This window comes from Stigmatopora nigra, chromosome 14 (assembly GCF_051989575.1).
Source record: "Stigmatopora nigra isolate UIUO_SnigA chromosome 14, RoL_Snig_1.1, whole genome shotgun sequence".
In the NCBI taxonomy this organism is placed as follows: Eukaryota; Metazoa; Chordata; class Actinopteri; order Syngnathiformes; family Syngnathidae; genus Stigmatopora; species Stigmatopora nigra.
This window is the reverse complement of record NC_135521.1, coordinates 4,363,951-4,371,448: the sequence shown is the minus strand read 5'-3', so window position 1 is coordinate 4,371,448 and position 7,498 is coordinate 4,363,951.

Below are 7,498 nucleotides of genomic sequence, written 5' to 3'. Positions count from 1 at the left end.
GAAAAATCCTTTGACACCATATGCGGTACACATTCTTGCTAGTTTACCAATGATCTTGATGTAACCTTTTTTGTGTAAATATAAACCACAGTTTGGATAAAGTTTAGGAATTGGTTTAACCCCTTGATACATTCATTCATATTAACAAATATACATAATAAATTAGCGTATTAAGTGAAAAATTAAAGATACATCCACACACACACACACACACACACACACACACACACATATACACACCATAAATCACGCTTTTTACAGACTATAGATAATTTTGGGTGTTTAGCGTGTCGACCTGACTGATCCCAGGTTCCAGTTTTGGAGTTTGCATGTTCTCTCTTGCGTGGGTTTTCTGTGGGTACTCCAGTTTCTTCTCACTTCCAAAAAACATGCATTGTAGGCTCGTTGGACACTAAATAAGCCCTAAACGTAGGAGTGTGAGTTTGAATAATTGTCCATTTCCTCGTCCTCCACCATTGGCTGGCCACCAATTCAGAGTGAATGCAGCCCATAGTTGGTTAGGATAGGCTCCAGCAACCCTTGTGGGGATAAGCGTTTCAGGTAAATGAATGCAAAAATACAATTTGGTTATTCCAACTGATTCATTTCTCCTATTTTAATGAAATCCCCAAAAGTCCACCAGAGTTATGGACAGTCTGTTTCTTTCAGGCAATTAATTGTGTCTCCCAGTCTCACACGTTAAATTATTTATGTTACCTTGCCTCAATGTGTAATGACATAAAAGATGGAGCAGAATGCAATGTATTCTGAATGACAAGTGCCTGTGATATGATGAAATATAAACATAAAATTGCACAGTCATGACAATCCACTGTTACATGTTAAACAGAACAGAATCTTATTTTTTTTTAGGATTGTTAAAATGAGTTTGATTTGATTAAGGCCCATTGAATGAGAATAGAAGTCAAAGTTAAGTTTGATAGATTTCAGAAGATTTATTTACGCGTTTTTGTATTAATATTATACAAAAAATAGTCCTATTTCAGATCAAATTCAATTTTTAACATTCCCTTGCTCAGTCATTTTTTAATATTTAGAGGTTATGATTTCACAAAGCATATATTTTCCCCTTGTACAGTTTGAAAACATCAAATTCAAATAGTATTTTTTTACATTGGTTATGATAATCACTGTGGTTTTTATTTTTTGCTTATTTTTTTTTAGGAGAGACTCCAAAAGCACACCATGTTTTCCTGCTTTGGTTATCCTTGACAAAGTTGAAAATGACCTGCTGTGATCCTATATCAGTGCAGCTGATGGGAAATTGAAAAAGAGAGGCTCAAGGGAGATTTACAGCGGCCTGGTTTGGTTTCTTTGATGGTTATTTTGAGACCACAAGCAGTCAGAGCTGTGATCCTGCTCCACTATGATATGGATCGATCAACTTCATCCACTAATGGCCTTCTATTATTTCAGGTAAGCAATGAACAACATGTTATATCTCCTCATCCTTGGTTAACAACTTTTTAATTATTTTTTTTTTTTGAGAAACTAGCCAATTTCAGCTGCGTATAACAAAATGAGTGGTGCTACTCAAAAAAAAAAGTGTGTGTTTTCCAGTAAAAACATAAGTAATTTAAAAAAGTCATGTCTGGGGAAGGTAAATTCTAAAATATTGCACAATCTAAGATATTGTACATTGTTAATGCACACCCCAAAGTTATTGCACAGAAGAGATTGTATCGTGCTAATTTCAAACAGTTTCTCACAAAAAAAACTGTATTTGTAATGTTTTAGGTATTTGAAGCCACTTTAAGAGTGAATTAAGGAAGCCTGTTATAATGCAAAGAATTTGATTTCTGCAATTTGATCTCAATTTTACAAATTGTCTTTAGATTAGAGGTATTCATTTATTTAATGTGGGACACAATGAGACTAATACCCGGTCACGCTCGCAAGCATACCTAGAGGAAATATAGTGTTTAAATACCCTACTACAATGCCTGTTTTTGGGTGTGTGTGGGAGGAACCTGGAGTACCTGGAGAAAACTCACACAAGCCCGTACATGCAAAGGTGGGAATCCACCAGAGATTGAATCTTCCATCTTGGAAATGTGAGCCGGACATGCTACCACTCATCTAACAGGCCGACCTTGTCTAATGCAACAAAAAAAATCATTTCATCATATCAAATGTAGTGTTACCCTGACTCGTCGTCTATTACCCAATACTAAAATTGTGAAACCATAGAAGGATTATAGCAACTTTTCCACATCAGCATACTCTTGCTTTGCTTATAAAATTGGGAACGTGCACGAGAATCTCAAAAGACGTGATTAAATAAAATTCAGATGCAGCTCTCTGCCATTGATCTGTTTCACCGGGCGTCTGTAACCAGCAGCAGCAGCGGAGGCGAAATTACATTTAGTCTAACAGCACATTGATTTTTTCCAAGCGGCTGTGTTAAAGCGTCCTCACCATACGCTTTGTGGCTCTCCCTCTTGAGTCGCCGCCATGTTGTTTGGTCGGCCCATCACATTCATGAGTGAACGCTACTGATGTATGAAATTCAATGTCGTTTGATAAGCATTCTCAATGCGAGGCCTTTGATTTATCCCCACTAACACCCACTTTAGGTTTCAAACCAGTCTTGAAAATGACAGGATCAGTCAAAAATATTCTAATCACTTTTAAAACGGCTTATTTTGATGTCCGATTTATAGAAAACAAGTACATGTCATTCATCACATAAGGCACTCATTTAAATCACATTTAGGGGAGAGCAATTTCTTAATATATGTACTTCATAACTGTCAACTTGTGTTTTTTTTTCCCATAATTTATACGTCTTTTGTATCATTTCAAATTGTCTACGTCGTATAACAACTTTTGTACGTTTCTTTGTAAAACCGATCTCGTTTTAACCATTTCGGCTCCAATCCGGATCATCTCGTTCACCGGTAGCAGACGAAAATGTCACCGCTATTGACAGCGTTTCTTTGGTCAGAAAGGAGAAAAAAAACATATAAGTCCCACTTGAGTATTAGTCACAGGCCCAAACTATGAAAAAAAAGATTGTATTATGGAATAATTAGAGGGTATTATTTCGCACTATAATTCCATTCAATTAGCCATTCATTTTCCATACTGTTTATCCTCACAAAGGTGCTCAGCCAGGCGTGGGCTTGGGCGGGGGTGGCCAGCCAATCGCACAGCGACGTAACTAGTGTTATTTTTATTTCTATTCATTCTATTATTTAATTTAAAATTAAAGAAATCTTAGTTCAGCATTCAACTCAGGAGCTCATTTAAAAGCAAAGAAACTTTTCTCAAATCCCACCTAATCCAAACCGAGGCAAGTTAAAAATTGAAAATGTCAAGCTCTTTAAGAAAGTAGAGTCAAATAGATTTTTTAAATTGATCTTAAATTTAGTTGAATGCTCAGCTGTCAGCCAATTAGAAAGTGTGTTACAGCCAAGGTTAAAGATTGGATTTAGATTTTTCATTATACTTTAGTTTTGATGTATGTTTCTTTTACTTTTGTTAGTCATTTCAAATTCATATTTATTCATCTTTAATTAGTACTGCCTGCTAAATGAAGCATTCAATTTAGATTTTATTATTTTTAATTATTTACAATTGTGGTTATTTATCAGGGGAAGAATTTGAAACTTGAAAAAAGAAAAACAAAGATCTTTTTCTATCTATAGAAGTGTTACTTTCACATCAAGAAAAAAAATCCAAAAGGACTATTAACGTTATTAATTTTAATAAAGAATATTATTATTACACATGCATAAAATATATTATAATTTGTTTTTAAATCGTTTTTCTTAATGATAATTTGCTTTGTTTTCATTAAATTCTCCAACTCTAAAATTAAAAATGGTTCTATATTCTCCTCTAATCAATGTTTCAAAGTACTTTACTACTACTCAACTTGCTTGGTTTTTGTCTCGAGAAAACTCAACTGCGCTAATGCACGCTTTTATATCTCGTCGCATTGATTACTTTGACGCTTTCTTTTCTCATCCTCATAAAATAATTATTAATAACTGACCACTTCCTATGGAATTCACCAGCTCATCTGCTGATGAGGACCAGAAAAAGAAAGCCCATCACATTCCTTTTAGGCACTTTTAGCTAAATGTTTCATTTTCCCGCCTACTCTTATGTTGAGTACTTATCCTGTTGAAAAATTGGATATTTGTTACACGATTGTCACCCGGTTCCAATTCTTCTAGAACCTCCAAATTGTTTACTACCTGCCTAAATACAAACACAATATCAAACACAGTCTTCATTAATTCACCATCCGTACCGCACATTCTCACAAGGCTCGCGGGGGTCGCTAGAGCCGATCCCAGCTGACTACACCAAAGACTGATTGCCAGCCAGCTGTAAGGCAGACTCAAACATAGTAATTGCGTACATTCATAACACATTGTTGCTGGCTTTATGGTTGGATTTCTCCCTGCAAACTGCACTCCTTCCATTGTCTCCTACTTTATTTATCTATTACTTGTCTCACTCCCTTTGGATTCCACGCAAAGATTTCCTCCCCCTCACCTGGGAATTTTGCCTGGTCAAACCATCTTATTTATACACTAGCACACAGTTTCCTAAGCAAGAATGTCTTTGCATTAATCATTTTTTGTCCCAAATTTGGTGTATGAAGAGCTTTTTCAAAGCTGTAAAACTAAGCCAGACCGTCACAGCATATTAGGCCAGTTTCATACCTTGTAAGACAATTTACACCGACGTTCTGAAAAGAATTTAATCTAATTTTATGTTATTTACTCTTAAAAAAAAAATTAAAATACGTCCATGATGCCTTTTTTTAATCATTTCTATCAGGAATTTTACTTCTTTCAGTGCCTCAAGTATAAATACATACATTATCATGACTAGCACAAACTAGTGACATGTTTTTGTTTTTTTTAATGGACAATTTCAACCGCAAAATCGGTTTTGACGTGAGATGTGAGCGTATCGGTTTATAAATCGACCTAAAGTTAGCTAATAGCTTCATATGAAAGTGCTGAAGTGCTTTTTTTAAGTCTTAAAAGTATGCAAAAATTAGCTAACTTTTAATGTTTCAATTAAAGACAATGCTCAAGGTTTTGACATTCTGAATGTGCCAACCAAAACATAATGCCATTGTTTAGAACTCATTCATTTCAATAAATCGTAGCATCATCCACTTGTGGAGATTGTCATGCGATGACATAAACGACCAAATACTTCGAAATAGCTTTGTCATTTTTTTCATTCATTCATCCTCTTTCTGAACCGCTTATCCTCCCAAAGGTAATGGGGGTGCTGGAGGCTATCCCAGCCAACTACAAACACCAGGCGGGGACACCCTGAATCGGTCGGTAGCCAGACAATCACAGGGGAGAAAGAAACAGACAACAATTCATTCTCACTTTCCTTCCTAGAAGCAATTTAGAGTGTTTAACACGCTTACCGTGCATGTTTTTGGGATGTGGAAGGAAACCGAAGCACCCAGGGAAAACCCACCCAGATGAGTTAAACATTTATATGGGTAAAATGCCCATAAAACCATAGGCAACAACAAAGGCGAGTCATACACCCCCAAAAAATGTGGTCATCATCTTTCAAGATAGCCACTTATTACTTGACTGCCTTTTTTTATGAGCGTATCATCGTTATTACAACTGTCATTTCTGAAGTATGACTCATTCCTTCTGTTCATGTGATGATGGCTAGCAGATATTTGCAGATATTTGCAGACATTCCATACGTGCAGATTTTTACACAATTCCCATCCACCCACCGTGGTTGAGTCTGACTAAAGAGGGTGCAAGATTTGGCGGGCTCAGTCGACAGCACCAATGTGCAACTGGCACCTCGGGGCACAAAGAAGCACGGCATGTGGCCGCCTGCAAACCTGTCACTCATTTTGATGAGTCTGGCTACCTTCTCACCTGAGGCCAAGATTGCTGACATCTCCCCCATGTTGCCACAGCTATTGGAAAATATCGTACTAAATAAATTTTGTTTACAGCGGTAGTATCACAATTTTGAATTTCACTGACCTCCGAAAAGGGAACAAGAAAATGAATAATTGAGTTGCTTATTAATATATAAAAAAAAGATGTAAAAAAAACCACACACACACAAAAAGCGATATATTGTTTCCCATTGCACCCCCCAAAAAATGGATAATTTGCATGATAATGAATTGATAATTCAGTTTTAACATGGTGTCATGAGCAAATGTGATCATTATTATATAAAATCTGATAACAATCATATAAAAATACTGCTATATGATTTCCTCACACAGGAGTTAAGTCCAATATTTTTACATTTTGTATCTTAAATGCACTTAATAATTACCATTTTTTTATGATTATGCTAATAAATACCATTTCTATCTATTATAATTATTATATTTTTATATGATAGTTTTGGGGTTTTTAATATGACATTTTTTATTTATTAAAACCTAAACTATCTTTTTTTGCAAGTGAGCATTTTACATAGCAACTATCACCTCTATTCTAAAATAGTTATAATCATGTATATTCAAATGGTAACATGTTTGAGTTTAGTTATCGTATTTTTTCCGAAATAGAACCATGTCAGTTGGTCAAGTGGTTAGCCTCGCATTTCAGAGATTGAGGTTTGATCCCATGTGGGTTCTGATCTACCCCTGTGGAGTTTGCATGATCCCAAAAACATGCATGCTCGGTTAATTGTATGCTAAATTGTCTCTGTGTATGAGCATGAATAGTTATTTGCCTCACAGTGCCCTGTGATTGGCCGGGCACCAATTCAGGGTGTTCCCTGGCTACTGCCCGTATTTGGCCGCAATAGGCTTCAGCATCCCCTGACCCTTGTGACGAAAAAGAGTATGTATCATGGAAAATATACCATGTAAAAACTTTTCTCTTACATTAAAATAGTCATCCCTATCTGCATCATGCTTGTGACTAGCTTTTTACCATGCGCCTATACGACGCATTATATCACAGCATGTGTGCATATGTTGCTTGTTTCTGTGCATATGGAAGAAGTTGTGGATCGGAGTTGTTGTTACCTCAGCCGTACTTTGATGCTCCTTGAGTTGTCTGCTGAGTGGCGAATGGCGGCAATCCAAAACGGTTATTACAAGTTTCCAGCTGGCTCCGCTGCACACGCTGCTGATGAAGGCCCAATTCACTGGTGGGCCCGCAGACGATGCCAGCCAGCACTTCCCTGCTCCCGCACTGCATCCCAGACTGACTATTTTGTTCCTACGCCATGGAAATAGTCGACTTGCAGATGTGTGATCCTCGGAAAGATTTGCCACAGTATCTTCATTTAGTACAATGTTATGATGTGAATATAGGTTCAAGTTTAACCCGGTTCAAAAGCTGCTTTCCTTTCTTTGCAGCAGTCTTTGTGCTAAACTATGGACAATGATCATAAATCATTTTGAGGCTGCAAAGCTACGGCATCATCCCAGCAGGATAAATTAACTCGGCAAGAGAGGCACTATGTAATGCATGACATGTTTTTGTTCAGT